The following is a 16,106-nucleotide window of genomic DNA, read 5'->3' on the forward strand; positions in this document are numbered from 1 at the left end:
ATAGAAAAACACAAGAATGACGTTTTATCTCAATGAAAATTTGATCTCTTGGCATTCTTAGAAGCAGTGAACTATTGCGCTATCTTCCTATGAGGCCAAGTTCATGATAGCAACTGTGGCATCGTACCAAGCATTGTAGTTGAGAATTTTTTTTTGCGAATTAACTAGGAGTGAACTAAAGCCAATAACTCTCTATGTCGACAACAAATTTGCGATTGCACTGATGAAGAATTCAGTATTTCACGGACATAGCAAACACATTGACAATTGCTTCCACTTCATCCATGAGTGTGTTTTGAAGAGACAAATCGTGTGGAGTTCATATGAACTAGAGAACAACGTGTGAATATTTTAACCAAGACCCTAGAAAGGGTTAACTTTGCAGAGATGCAGGAGTTGCTGGGAGTGAAGAATCTCGAACAAAGTCAAGTTTATGGGATAGATTATGTGCCAATAAACTTAACTTAGTAGAATAAGTTACTAACTTATGGAGCAAGTTTAGAATTGTTAGTAGACTTAATAGAATACGATACTAGCTAATTTGAGGAGAAAGTTTAGAAAATTATTCAGTGCTTTCTCTAATATAAATACTCATTAGATGTATGCTCTTTTCATAACAAAGAAAAAATAAGTACAAGTGCTTAAGGGTCTTCTATTCAAATATTTCTCTCATTTAGAAAACTTGTTTCAACATATTTCGATTGTGGGCCACATCTAACACCTTCCGTTTATCTCCATCTCCATCTGATACTAGCACAACTACTTGCTCCTCTCCCTGAAAATCGCTTCCCGGGAACCTGCTCTAGTGGAAGGAAAATGTTTGTGCCAAAGAGTGGGCAAGAAGACTCTCCAACGGAATAACTCCCTTGGCCCTTTATGCTCCTTCACTGATATTGGTTGTCTAGGCATGCAAAATTAATTCCTATTATCCTACTCAAATAGTGAAGCTAGGTTGAATTCCAAGATGCATGTGGTTTTTATACCTTTTGTAGGATAGAATGAAAATAGAACGAAAATATGCATGACTAGAATACGAGTTGGCCAATTTCAACAAGTACGAAATTACCAAATTTTTCTAGGTTGAGATTTTGAGATGTATGTTATAAACGTTTTTTGCTGTGTTAGAAAGAAGGATGAGCTGTTGTGATATATGCTCCGGGTGATTGATGGATGTTCTCTCCCTATTTAGCTTGCATGAAATTTAGACTATGTATACCATGTTTTAGGAGACCGTTAGGATAATCTATAAGGACCGGGTTGACTCAATGACTCCAAAAAGAGGGGTAAAATTTTCGCGAAATAAAACAAACGGTATTTAAAGCCTAACATTCATTAAAACAAAATAGTGTCTNTTTAGTTCACTTCTAGTCACTTCGCTCAACAAATTTCTCAGCCCATAGCTTGTGGCACAGGAAGATAGTGCCACAGTTCGCTGCTTCTAAGATTGTCAAGATATCAAATTTCCGTTGAGATAAAAAGTCATTCTTGCAGTATTTTTTCTATCGTCAAGTCTCCAGCTAAATCATTATTGGTAAAACCGACTCATTCTTCAGAACCTCTCTCTCTTTGATACTTCGGCCCATAGCTTGTGGTTTCTTTCACATAGCGGAGAATGTGTTTAACTGCTTGATGAGGCATCGTAGTANTTAAAGAAAAGGGTTGAGGATGACGGGTGAGGTTTGTCTATGGGACCTGCTCCAGAGTCCGCTCTCGACCTCGACCAGCTCCTTATTACCTAAAAAAAATGGAGAATAAGGGATGAGTATAAAGACTCGGTAAGTAGCCTTCTTGTAGGCTCTTAATCGTGTCCTTGATATGCTAGGGTACCACACTCTTTCTTGTCTTATTCTGGTTCTTGGTTGTAAGTACTTAGGCCCTCTAGTTCTTGTTCTTGACTTGTGGGTTCATATCATAATCTATCTTGAGGACCTTGGTCCCTGGATTTTGAAACCTTTGTTATTCTCCAAGGGCCTTAGTACTATGGTTCTTGTCTTTTTTCTTCTTTTCCGTAGGACTTGGATCTTGATCCATGTCATAGTCCTTGATCTTTATCTCGTTCTTGGTACTTTCTAGGTTCTTGTTCTGTTCTTGATTTGTTCTTCAAGATACTCTCCCTAGGATTTATGATATCAATCATGAACCTGACAANTTTCCATGTACCTACTCACCATTCCAACAACATATGAAAGGTCAATTCCTGCCCTTGCAGCTCAACATAGGTGGAAGGTCCATCATTTGGATGTCAAATCAACATTCCTAAATGGTGACCTCCGAGAAGAAATGTACGTTGCTAAACCGGAAGGGTTCGTCATCAAAACCAAAGAGTACAAAGTGTACAAGTTGTCAAATACCCTTTACGGTTTACGACAAGCACCGAGGGCATGGAACATACGTTTGGACAAGAGCTTAAAGATTTCTAAACTTCATGAACTGCTTGCAAGAGCAAGCATTGCATACAAGAAATAATGGAGTTGAAACATTCATAATTGGTGTGTACGTTGATGACCTAATGGTCACTAGTACAAGTGTGGAAGGCTTTAAAGAGTTTATGCAACAAATGATGAAAGATTTTGATATGACTGATCTCGAGTTACTCACATACTACCTCGGTATGGAAGTAGACCAAAGGAAATATTGCATCATGTTAAAGCAATCAACCTATGCTAACAAGCTGTTGTTGCAATTTAAGATGACAGAGTGCAACCCGACCAAGTATATCCCATGGAAATAAAGTTACAACTTGGTAAAGATGTTGAAAGAAGCTTGGTGAATTATGAGTACAGGCACATCATCGGAATCTAAGGTACTTGACTCACCGAATCTTTTATATGTTGTTGGAATGGTGAGTAGGGTTTAGGGTTTATGATGCATCATCAAACAGTCAAGTACATTCTCCACTCTAAGACTCTGAGAAGGGATCCACAAGCTATGGGCTGAAATATCAAAGAGGGTGTGGTTCTGAAGATCTAGTTAGTTTTACCGATAGTGATTTAGATGGAGACATCGACGATAGAAAAACACAAGAATGACGTTTTATCTCAATGAAAATTTGATCTCTTGGCATTCTTAGAAGCAGTGAACTATTGCGCTATCTTCCTATGAGGCCAAGTTCATGATAGCAACTGTGGCATCGTACCAAGCATTGTAGTTGAGAATTTTTTTTTGCGAATTAACTAGGAGTGAACTAAAGCCAATAACTCTCTATGTCGACAACAAATTTGCGATTGCACTGATGAAGAATTCAGTATTTCACGGACATAGCAAACACATTGACAATTGCTTCCACTTCATCCATGAGTGTGTTTTGAAGAGACAAATCGTGTGGAGTTCATATGAACTAGAGAACAACGTGTGAATATTTTAACCAAGACCCTAGAAAGGGTTAACTTTGCAGAGATGCAGGAGTTGCTGGGAGTGAAGAATCTCGAACAAAGTCAAGTTTATGGGATAGATTATGTGCCAATAAACTTAACTTAGTAGAATAAGTTACTAACTTATGGAGCAAGTTTAGAATTGTTAGTAGACTTAATAGAATACGATACTAGCTAATTTGAGGAGAAAGTTTAGAAAATTATTCAGTGCTTTCTCTAATATAAATACTCATTAGATGTATGCTCTTTTCATAACAAAGAAAAAATAAGTACAAGTGCTTAAGGGTCTTCTATTCAAATATTTCTCTCATTTAGAAAACTTGTTTCAACATATTTCGATTGTGGGCCACATCTAACACCTTCCGTTTATCTCCATCTCCATCTGATACTAGCACAACTACTTGCTCCTCTCCCTGAAAATCGCTTCCCGGGAACCTGCTCTAGTGGAAGGAAAATGTTTGTGCCAAAGAGTGGGCAAGAAGACTCTCCAACGGAATAACTCCCTTGGCCCTTTATGCTCCTTCACTGATATTGGTTGTCTAGGCATGCAAAATTAATTCCTATTATCCTACTCAAATAGTGAAGCTAGGTTGAATTCCAAGATGCATGTGGTTTTTATACCTTTTGTAGGATAGAATGAAAATAGAACGAAAATATGCATGACTAGAATACGAGTTGGCCAATTTCAACAAGTACGAAATTACCAAATTTTTCTAGGTTGAGATTTTGAGATGTATGTTATAAACGTTTTTTGCTGTGTTAGAAAGAAGGATGAGCTGTTGTGATATATGCTCCGGGTGATTGATGGATGTTCTCTCCCTATTTAGCTTGCATGAAATTTAGACTATGTATACCATGTTTTAGGAGACCGTTAGGATAATCTATAAGGACCGGGTTGACTCAATGACTCCAAAAAGAGGGGTAAAATTTTCGCGAAATAAAACAAACGGTATTTAAAGCCTAACATTCATTAAAACAAAATAGTGTCTATACATGAGTAATTAAAACACGATATAACAGTTAAAACACAAAATAAGGAATAGATACAAAAAAAATTTAAAGAAAAGGGTTGAGGATGACGGGTGAGGTTTGTCTATGGGACCTGCTCCAGAGTCCGCTCTCGACCTCGACCAGCTCCTTATTACCTAAAAAAAATGGAGAATAAGGGATGAGTATAAAGACTCGGTAAGTAGCCTTCTTGTAGGCTCTTAATCGTGTCCTTGATATGCTAGGGTACCACACTCTTTCTTGTCTTATTCTGGTTCTTGGTTGTAAGTACTTAGGCCCTCTAGTTCTTGTTCTTGACTTGTGGGTTCATATCATAATCTATCTTGAGGACCTTGGTCCCTGGATTTTGAAACCTTTGTTATTCTCCAAGGGCCTTAGTACTATGGTTCTTGTCTTTTTTCTTCTTTTCCGTAGGACTTGGATCTTGATCCATGTCATAGTCCTTGATCTTTATCTCGTTCTTGGTACTTTCTAGGTTCTTGTTCTGTTCTTGATTTGTTCTTCAAGATACTCTCCCTAGGATTTATGATATCAATCATGAACCTGACAACCTGTGTCCAAGGCTTCATGCGTTCCAAGCGACACAGTCTTAACCTATGTCCAAGGCTTCATGCACTTTGTGATACAGCCTAAATACCTATATCCAAGGCTTATACGTTCCAAGCGGCATAGTCTGAATACCTACGCTCAATCTTCATATGTTCCAAGCAGCGTAGTCTAAGTCATGAGCATGCTATACTGTGAGAGGTCTTAGGAGGTTCTAGATTCGTGGCTAAGGTAACTTACTCTCTTCTTTTTCCATCGTCACCCTAGACTACTCCCCATGATAGACTATAGAGGTCACTTGATTGGTGCATACATGAACATGGTATCCTGCGAATCTTTGGGTACCCATAACATGGTGTAGGGCATCTCGTCTAGGTAAGGGAAACATGAGGCCAAACATGACATCCTGCAAAGAGAACATAGTGCAGGGCATCCCACCTAAAAGAGGAAATGTGGGCCTCTTAAAGCACGGGGTGGTGGGAGGTCATGGGTCACTTTTAGCATGATTAGAGTATTACATAGCATTCTTAAATTTCTGTGTCTGTGGACCTTGGTCCCTTATCCTTGAGTGGTACTAGCATTCTTCCTACTTTGGTAGTTGTAGAGCTTGTGTAGTATTCTTATTGGTTCTCAGTCTTGTAAGTTTGTAACATGGATATACAAACCCATCGTAATAACAAGCCTCAGTTATTCTAAAAAGTCATAGGGTCATCATAAGTTCTTTAGAGAGTTCTAGAAGAGTCTTGTGTGTTGAGGTGTTTCCTTTCGGTATTTCTTAGGTTCTATCTTGGTTTAGGTTCCAAACTTACTCCAATCAACTTGAAATCTCGAACTTATCCTCATAACTTTAGAATAGTAGAAAATAATAGGTAATTTGGAGCACGTCTAGGCCTTCAAATATCATAAGTAGTCCTAGGGGTATTTGGTTCATTTTACCCTTAATTCTTGGTTTGCTACTTAACATGTTCCAATGGCTTTCAAACTTCAACATTATCAAACATCATAAGATAAACTTCATAACATGTTCTAATGACTTTCAAACTTCACCGTGTGAGGCTAGGAGTGAGTTTCAGATATCTTGCAAGGCCAAATCGTGCTTCTCCACTATTCTGAGGAACAAGACGATGACGTGGGCAACCATGTCAATCCAAAATTGACCCTCTCTTCGTTTTTTTTTTTTTTTTTAATCAAATTGAACTTCTTTATGATCAACTCTCAAGAAATTCTTGATTGTTCCAGAAACTAGACTCAAAGATGAACTTACCAAACAAAATTTGGTGCAATTCAGATACTGAGAAAACTCGAGAACTAAGGACCAAAATGTCAACGATGAGGTAAGTAGAGTATCTAGACTTTTATTAAGTAATACTTGTATGAATAGCTTGGACTTCATTATGAACCTTAAGTCAAGTAAGGTTTAAAGCATTATGGAAAAATCAAGCAAAGAACCATGTGTTAAGGACACTTAACGTTTTCCTCGAAGATCATATAACATTAAAATGACCAATTAAATGGATTTTGGTGTTCATGAAATTTTAATGCTAGGCACAATATGATATGTTAAGGTAGCTAAGCTAAGTAATAATACAAAATGACCATATTTCTCCTAAGGTAACTTACTTTTGGTTCATGATCCAAACGATCTCCAAATATCATGAAACTTTAAGAGAAACTTTATTTCATAATGTCCAAAGATTATGTAAAGTTTTAGAATCATTGGATCATGTTTGGGACTCAAATCAAGTTTAAGGGGTAAAGGATCAAAATGCGTCTAAGATTCCTTTAAAATATTTCAAGGTAAAAAAATCCTTCAAATGACTCAAGATTTTAAGAAAGTATAACGACCTAGATTTTCCATACATGTAGGGTACCCCTTCTAAGAAACTTTGATAAACCTCCCGTTTAATTAAGTAGTCCAACAACCTAAACATAAATCAATAGATTTCATAAATTTAACTTCCTAATTCTTATAAACCGGGAATTCTTGAATATAAATTAAACAAATTGAAAAACAAAAGGTGAAAACGTCCTTAAAATCAAACAATAAAAATTTCAAAGTTGCTCCATCATCGATTCATTCACCCGGCCTCTCACTCTTGTATCATGAACTTATCATTCTAAGAAATAGGGTTAGTATTAAAAATACTCATCAAGGAACTTCCCCATCTAGATTAGATAGGTAAACTATTATATGGTTAATCAATCAAAATCATTGGACCATAGTAGATAGTTACTCGTACGTACCGTAGGTAACTTTTCCACAAACATGATTTTCATCCCTCCATGATGACAATAGTAATAATTATGAACAACCAACCCCAATTAATTATAATCACCTAAAGGTAGCTATGGTAGTGATCGTGAATAAACAATGTCCAACTACCACCAATTAGTCATAATAACTCAAAGGTGACTATGACGATGACCGCTAAATATAACCAAATGTACAATTACCATAAATTAGTTATCACTATCTAAAGATGGCTAGATCGTTGAATAATTAACATCCAACCATCCCCAATTAGTCATCACAACTCAAAAGTGCTTAGTGCTCCGTGCTTATGACATCAATTGCGAAATACATCATATAGCAAAAACCAAATCATGAATAAAAACATGTTTAGCAAAAATCAAGTCACGAATAAAAACATGTTCCACAACACTTCATAACACATACATCAAGCAGTCATACAAGTGCATGCATATCCAACAATTTAAAAACAAAAACTTGATCTAAGAGGAAGGTCCCTTACCTCGACCTATTGTGCAAGCAATTTATCCCACGAAGTTTATTCCACCATTTCGAGCTTTCCCTTGCTCTAGCAGTGAGACAATGTTTCTATCGAGACATCTTAACCTTAGTTGCATAATGATCCGAAAGTACTAGTTGGAACTTGGTTACTTACTTTCCTCAAATTAGGCAAGGTTGAAACCAATTCCAATATTCCCAACAAAATTATTTGGGAAACGTTAAGACGTCATATTGTAATTCTCATTTTGACACCATTGATGTCCAAAGATTTTGTAAGTAATGGCAGCATTTCATTATTTAAAATTGGAATCCACCAAGAATTATCCAATCTAGCAAAACCCTTACCTCTCCCTTCAATACGTTAGCTTTGACGAGGACAAATACGGTGGTGATGATGTGGGCAAAGATGATAGCGGCGATGCATGCGTGCGATCACAGCGTGTCGGTCGACAGCGAAAAGTAGCACTACTGCGATTTACTGCAGATGGTTTTGACGATAGAAGGTTGCAATGTCAAACAGGCGGCGAGTGATGTTGGCATGCCGCTGAGCTGCAATGTGCGACATGCAGCTGGCGATGGTTGAAAACAATGCAAGTGATTGCATGGAGAAGAGAAGAGAGGAAGGAGAAAAAGAGAGGTGGGCGACAACTAGGGGATAGGAGCGGCTGGCTTTCATCAAGCTTCGTGCAATGTGAGAGGTGGCAGCTGCCTATTAGGGCTTGGCTATTTATAGGTGAGNTTTTTATGCCCTTAAATTCTTTCAAAAAAAAATTTTTTTTTTTTTTTTTTTTTTTTTTTTTTTTTTTTTTGCTTTAAGCTTTATAGAGAGGCCAATGGGTAATGACATCAAATTTTACCTAAGATTTCAAGATGCTTAGATCTAAGTTTAAAACATGAACTAAGTTTGGGTAAAATCAAGACTGAAAATAAATAGCGAAACTATCCTTAAAGACCCTTAGCGATTAACTTTAAGAATTATTTAGTGGGCTTAGAATGGAACATGATTTTCAATTCATCTAGAGGTTGTCTTTTAAGTTAAGTTGATCTCTAAGTTTTTCCTTGATTTTTAAGTAATGAAAATGCTACCTTAAGATAAGGTTTAGGATAATCATTGATTTCCAAGTAACTAAGAGGCTACCCTAATTAGAGATGATCTGCTCAAGATTAACACTTGTTTTCGAAAAATACATTATGCTACTTCATGATAAGTTTTAGGATAGTTCTTGATGTTTAAGTAATCAGGTTGCTACTCTAAATTAACATGAGCTCTAGGTTGGCTCTTGATTTTTAAGTAATCAAGATGTGACCCCATGATAAGCTTTAGGATAGTTCTTGATGTTTAAGTAATCATGTTGCTACTCTAAATTAACACGAGCTCTAGGTTGGCTCTTGATTTTTAAGTAATCAAGATGCGACCTCATGATAAGCTTTAGGATAGTTCTTGATGTTTAAGTAATCATGTTGCTACTCTAAATTAACACCATCTCTTAGGTTGGCTCTTGATTTTTAAGTAATCAAGATGCTACCCCATGATAAGCTTTAGGATAACCCTTAATCTTTTAAGTAATCAAGTTGCTATCCTAAATTAAAATGAGCTCCAGGTAAACAGTTGATTTTAAGATATTAGGATGCTACATCATGATAAGATTTAGAATATCTCTTGGTTTTTAAGTAATCAAGTTGCTACCCTCCATTAAGATGAGCTCTAGATAAACTCTTTAATTTTAAGTAATAAGAATGTTACCTCATGCTTTAGGATATCCTTTGATTTTAAGTAATCAGGTTGCTACCCTAAATTAAGATGAGACCTACCCTAAATTAAGATGAGCCTCATGTAAACTCTTAATTTTTAAATAATAGGATACAACCTCTTGATAATTTTTAGGTACCATTTGACTTTCAAGTAATCAATATTGCTACCTAAAGGCCAATTCAAGTAAGATTTATATAGCTTTTGATTTTTAAGTAATCAATACACTACCTTAAGGTCATGAATCAAGACACGTAAGTACTATACACCCATACCTTAAAGTAGTACTATATAAGCCCCAAATGCACTTAGATATAAAGACTAGTAGGTACTATTCAAGAAACAAGAATTAAGGACAAGAACCAAGAACAAAAACTAAAAACCAACGTCAAGAACTAGAATATGGACCAAGTTTTAAGTTCTTAGAACTAAGGTCCTTAGATAAGAACATAAGTTAGAAGTTAGAACCGATGACCAAGGCCCTTGAGCTAGACCTTGACAAGAACTCAAGAACAAAACTTAAGGGCTTAAGTTCACAAGACAAGAACAATAACACTATAACAACCCATGTCCAAGATTGAATCAGGATTTAGAATCTCGATTTAGTACTGAATGGCCCCAACATTCTCTTGCATCCCTTGCGTTATGGTTACGTTACTTACTCCTCGCTTCTAAAAGTAAAGACTACCTCATTTGCATGCATCCTTGAAACATTTCTAAGAGGATATCCAACATAGAATTGATCCAAACAAACCACACTTAACTCTGGAGTTCCATGATTAAGCCACCAAAAAGGAATGTGCACCTTGTTCGTATAGGTAGTGATTTTCATTTCTTTTAAGCCTTTCTTAATCATCCTATCACGACCCGATTTTCAAGACTTCGAAAATTGATGATTAAAAAGATGAAAGTGAAAATAAATAAAATTAAAAGAAAAGTAAAATACATGTTAAAAATCTAATAAAAGTTAAAACAAGAAGTCAACAACACACAAATTAAATACAAGATTAAATCCAAAATATAAGACGACATTGTACATCATTTTACAAACTAAAAATACTAATATAAAAGAAAATACAAAAGACTCCAAATGTGAAAATAAACTAACTCTCGAGAACGACGCCCTTCTGTTATAGTGTGTAGGTCCCAAGTAACTCTCCACCTTGACTATTAACTGAAAAAGAACGAGAAAAAAGGGTGAGTATAAAAATATACTAAAAAAGCAACCTACTTGTACGCTCTCATAGCTTCCTTCTCCGAGTAGATTCATATTTGTAAGCTTCCCTTTGGTCTATATGATGTTCCAATTGATTCCTCATTGATCATCTATTTATGTAGTCCCTAGCCCTTTATCGAGACTGGTTTATGGCATCTTGGCGTCGACCTTGACCCATTTTTACACTCAATAAAAGTTGTTCATGCTAAACCACTTAACTGCGTAGTCCATGATCATTACCAAGACCGATTTATGAAGTTGCAGCGTCAGCCATGACTCAGTTCTTTGCTCAATAGGAGCTGTTCATGCCACCTACCTGCGTAGTCTTTGATCTCTACCAAAACCAGCTTACGAAGTCACAGGGTCGGCCTTGACTCGTTTCTATGCTCAATAGGAGCTATTCATGCTAAACCACCTACCCACGTAGTCCCTGATCTCTACCAAGACAGATTTACGAAATCGCAGCATCGACCTTGACTTATTTCTCCGCTCAATAAGGGCTCTCATCTTGACACCCTACTCGTGTAGTCTCTAGTCCATCAAGGATTGGTTCATAGGTTCGCCTGTTTCTACACTCAATAGGGGTCCATGTCCTGATCTAACTACCCATGTAGTCCCTAGTTCTTCTCAAGAACTTGTTTAACGAGATTAGAGCGTCGACCAAGTCCCAACTCTACACTCATTAGTAACTTGACTAGTTTCGTGATTTTGTAGGCGACTTCAATCATGTTAATACACCATGGAGGTCTACTATGTTCTTAGGGATGTTCATGCGGTTTAAATCCCATTTTCATAATTTCAGGACGTTCTATGTTAGCGTCTCGGCTTAACCAATCCCTGGGTGCACATAGGTTTAACCTCTAGTTCTACATGTAAACCGCACTAGCTATAGTGCCCTAATCTTAACTGTGATCTTGATGCATGCTCTACTAGAAAAATACATCTATCAACCATCTCAAACACATAAATTATGTCTTCTCGTTCACATATGTTATTTAAAAAGGTATTCCTACCAAACCTTAATGCATGAAAATCATAACCTAAATCATACACACAATCAAACAATCAAACAAGCTCAACGGGGAGATAACATCCATCAATCACCCGGAACATAGATTAGAATCTCCCTTCCTCCATCATACCACGGTTGAACACATTAAATTAAGCATGTTTCTCAATTCTCTTATTACAAGGACAATTTCATAATTTTATCATGTACATGTCATAATTATCCGAATTGTTCATTATATGATCTAATCATACATATTTTAGCCACCTAAGGTACATTATACTCGCATGCTAGCTTGTCCTAGCGATCCCTACAAGTATCACTTGCCTAAAGCTCGTTGGTATCCATTACTTGCTAAAATGGACCGTGCCCTTTGAAGCTTGCTTTTCTTCTAGTTGGAAGCTCCAAATTTCTTGAAAGCTCGTTGGTATGTTGTGCCTATTCACATGCCTCACGCGCCAGATTAAGCCTCTACGCGCACAGTCACGCGCACGTATGGACGCGCTTGAGGAAGTGAACACGTGCTCTCGTTCTACTACGTGCGAGAGTGGGTTGGACCGTTCGAGATTGGTTGCATGGGTTGGAATTAGGGTGCTCGTGGATTCCTTTGATTTTTCTCAGCGCGACATGCGATGATTAGTGGTTAGGCATCAAATCAATTCAGTAGTCTGGGTCATGTGCGGGTTCTTGGGTCTGGTAGTGGGCATTGATCTTCGAATCCCACCCAATATAGGATTTTTTTGTGATTTTCCTCTACCAATGACACACGTTCTTTCTTTCTGTCAGCGCCCAACCCTCCTCCTGCCTGACATGTGTCGCTCCACCGTTTGTCTTATTTCTCTTTAATGATCTTTAGGTGAAGGTCGAAACTCCTATTTCTGATCTGAATCGATCATGACTCCCTTCATTGATTATGAGCGCAATCCTTCCTTCATTGATTATGAATGCTTATTCTATACGTTTTGTGAAGGATTTGTGAAGAAATCTTGGACGGAATCAGACTCCAGGTTGTCGGATGGAAATTGTGGTTCTTACTTCTCCTCCTCTCTAACTTTCTTTCTCTCTCTATTTTCTTTTCTTTTCTTTCCTGTTTTTTCTTTTATTTATCTGTTACTAACTTCCATTTCACCGGCTAGGAAGAGGATAAAATGACCAAATTATATCTAAAGGGTTTACATTTGTTGGGTTTTATGTCCTAAAACTCATCGTTTGTAAACAAAAAATATATTCTATTTTCAATAAAGTTATTATTGTTGTTTATTCAATAAAGATTGTTATTGAATAAAGTGAACTTTACGATCATTAATCTAAATCCAATAAACTAAGAACACTCTGGCTATAGTATGATTACTTGAACTATATGTAGAGACATAAGAGTGGATCAAGTTCAAGTATATAGTCAAAATGATCTATAGTATAAGGATAAGGCTGAGTACCTTATTCTGGGGACACTATGGATGCGGCCCACTTTTGTATATGATATAAACAATGTGATCACTAAATTGTACATGTGGAGACATGTGAGTGGGGGCGTCCTATGCAATGAGTATTGCATAAGATCGGACCATGAAGAAAACCACTCTCACTTTATAATGTCGTTTACTGTTGAGACTGATTTTCTTTTCATTCGATAACCTAGGTAACTCGGTTTTAATCCTGAGCTAACCATGAACTCCTGTTTATTCGGAATTATCCTTAGATTTGCATGGGTGAGAGTGGCTCTAGTTCGCCGACTCAATAGGCCTCCCATTTCAGGGGTAAGACTGGGTGAATGGCTGGGGACGTGGGGTGCAAGATGGAATTCACTCCTACCCACTTTTAGGGATAGAAGAAAGGTAGTTCCCTTAAGCACTGACTCCAGGTCTTGAACAAGGGGCCCCACCCTCTCATTGGCCTGAGAGGGATTCGGTTTACTGGTTGGACCACAAACCAATTGTTCATTAGAGGATCAGTGAGACATAAGGAACAAGAAGTAACTTCAGGGGTAAAACGGTAAATTGACCCAGCTCTAGTTACGAACAACCTGTGAAGGATCGACTTACTAATCATGGTTATATCAGATGGACAGAAATATATCTATAGTGAGGGGAGTGCAACTACTAGGCTATAGTGGAGTGTCCTAGTAGTTAACGAATGTTGGTTAACCAGGTTAATGAGTTTAATCGGTTAATCTTGAATCGTTGGAGCCCATGATCTATAGGTCCATTAGGTCCCTCTGCTAGCTCATATCGGACTAAACCATAGAACAGTGTGACGAGTGAGTTCGAAGTGTTCGAATTCAAATTAGGGAATATGCGTTACATATATACGATATATTTAACCGCAATTTTATTTTATTTACGAAATAAACGAAAAGAGAGAATCTGAGATATTTAAATAAGATTTAAATATCTTAATCAATTATGTGTCGGAATTGATTGGGATTGGCATTTGAATTAATATTAAATATTAATTAAATAGTTTAATTAATCATTTAATGTTACTTTAATTTGAAATTCATTATTCAAATTAATTGTTGAATTAAAATGAAGAAAGTCAAAATGTTGACTTCATTAAATGGAAAAAGGAATTTTGAGGTGTCAAAATTTGGTTTAACCAAACTTCATGTTTGCCAAATAAACCTCGTCAAAATTTGGTTAACTCAAACATGCATACTTGCCACATAATCCCAAACATTTGAGTGGAATTTTAAGTGTCAAAATTTGGTGATCTCAAATTTGCATGAACATGCAAACATGCAAACATGACTCTTTAAATAGAGTGATCATGGTACATTGAAGGTCTTCTTCTTCTTGGTGGAAAACCTTGAGAAAAACCTCTCACAAACACTCTCTTCACATATACAAAATCCTTCCCAAGTTTAGTCACTCACCGGATTCCACAATCCCGTTCTAAGGCCGGAGGATAGTGGAGAAGACACTAGTGGTAGTTCGAAATCGGTTCGCGAAGAAAAAGGAGTTTGAACTACAAAAGATTAATATCTAAACTAATTAAGTTTTAATACTTATGAACATGCTAGTTATTTACTCTAATTGATGTTCTAAAAGTGCCTAAAATCCAAATTGCTTCCACGTACCATTTTTCTAATTTTCTATCATTTTTGTTTTATATTTTTCTTAAATTTATGTTATATTTCTAAGCATTTTTGTTTTCTATCTCACCTCAAAACTTGGTCTAGACTCTCGNTGTTCTAAAAGTGCCTAAAATCCAAATTGCTTCCACGTACCATTTTTCTAATTTTCTATCATTTTTGTTTTATATTTTTCTTAAATTTATGTTATATTTCTAAGCATTTTTGTTTTCTATCTCACCTCAAAACTTGGTCGACTCTCAATAAAATCTGGGAAGTTCAACTTTAGTGGAAAAAAGTTAGGTTTTAAGTTTCTTGTTAGAGTTTGGGTGTTACACATCCTATTCTCAGGATAGCTCTCATTTAGATGTGATCTCAATTCATTCATATACATCTTCTTTACATGCCCACTAGGTTCTACCTTGGTTCTTCCCCGAATTAAAATTTAGTGGAAGAGGTATCGCTCTGATATCGATGTAACAACAAAAATTTAGAGAAAAAAATAAATGAATAACTAAATAATAAACAAAAATAAGAAAGGTTGTCCCACATCGGTTAGGCTGAGTAAGTCAGGAGTTGGACTCCAATATAAAAAGGGAAGTCCCTTGGTTTACTACGTCACAACAATTGCACTATTTCATCCCACTTCGAGAGTTCGAAGCCAATTAAAAAATACATTTTCTAATGGCTTCAACTTGGCTTCTTAGTTGATCCAACTTGGGTTTGATATGCTCGGACACTTTTCTACAACGTATCATTTAAATTGGCTACGAGAATCATTCTCACCCATGTAAAGCAAAGGACAAGTTCTCACAAGCAGAATTTCATAACTCACTCATAATTAAAATCGAATCGCATATCATCTTCATGTGAAATATTATTCTTCTCAATTAACGGATTATAAAAAGAGAGTAAATATTTCTTGATCCAGTCATATACAAATTCATTGTATAGCATACCTCCACTCACATGTCTTCACATGAAAATTTTGATCAAATCATTTGTAACAATTACTAAGTAGGTCACATTAATAGTGTTATGAAGATAAGTCAGCCAAACTTATCCATATATCATCCCAACTTAATTCTCTTTATGTCAACACCATACTAATTACATTAATAACCTTGGATTTTCATAATAGATAATACTAAATTGTAAATAAAATAATCAAAATTATTATTAAAAATTAAATAATTAATTACTAGGTTTTAGGGCATATAACCTTCACCCACTTGAGGTGAGGCTTGCAAGCCAACCACAACATTTACTCATTGTGCTGCCAACCCATACGATAGCATAGTTTGGAAGCTTGTACACACATTGGCACTACACTTCAACCAATTTCTCAACTGGTCACCTTCATGTGCCATGCTGCCTTGAGGTC

This window comes from Cucurbita pepo, chromosome LG11, assembly GCF_002806865.2.
Source record: "Cucurbita pepo subsp. pepo cultivar mu-cu-16 chromosome LG11, ASM280686v2, whole genome shotgun sequence".
NCBI classification, from domain to species: domain Eukaryota; kingdom Viridiplantae; phylum Streptophyta; class Magnoliopsida; order Cucurbitales; family Cucurbitaceae; genus Cucurbita; species Cucurbita pepo.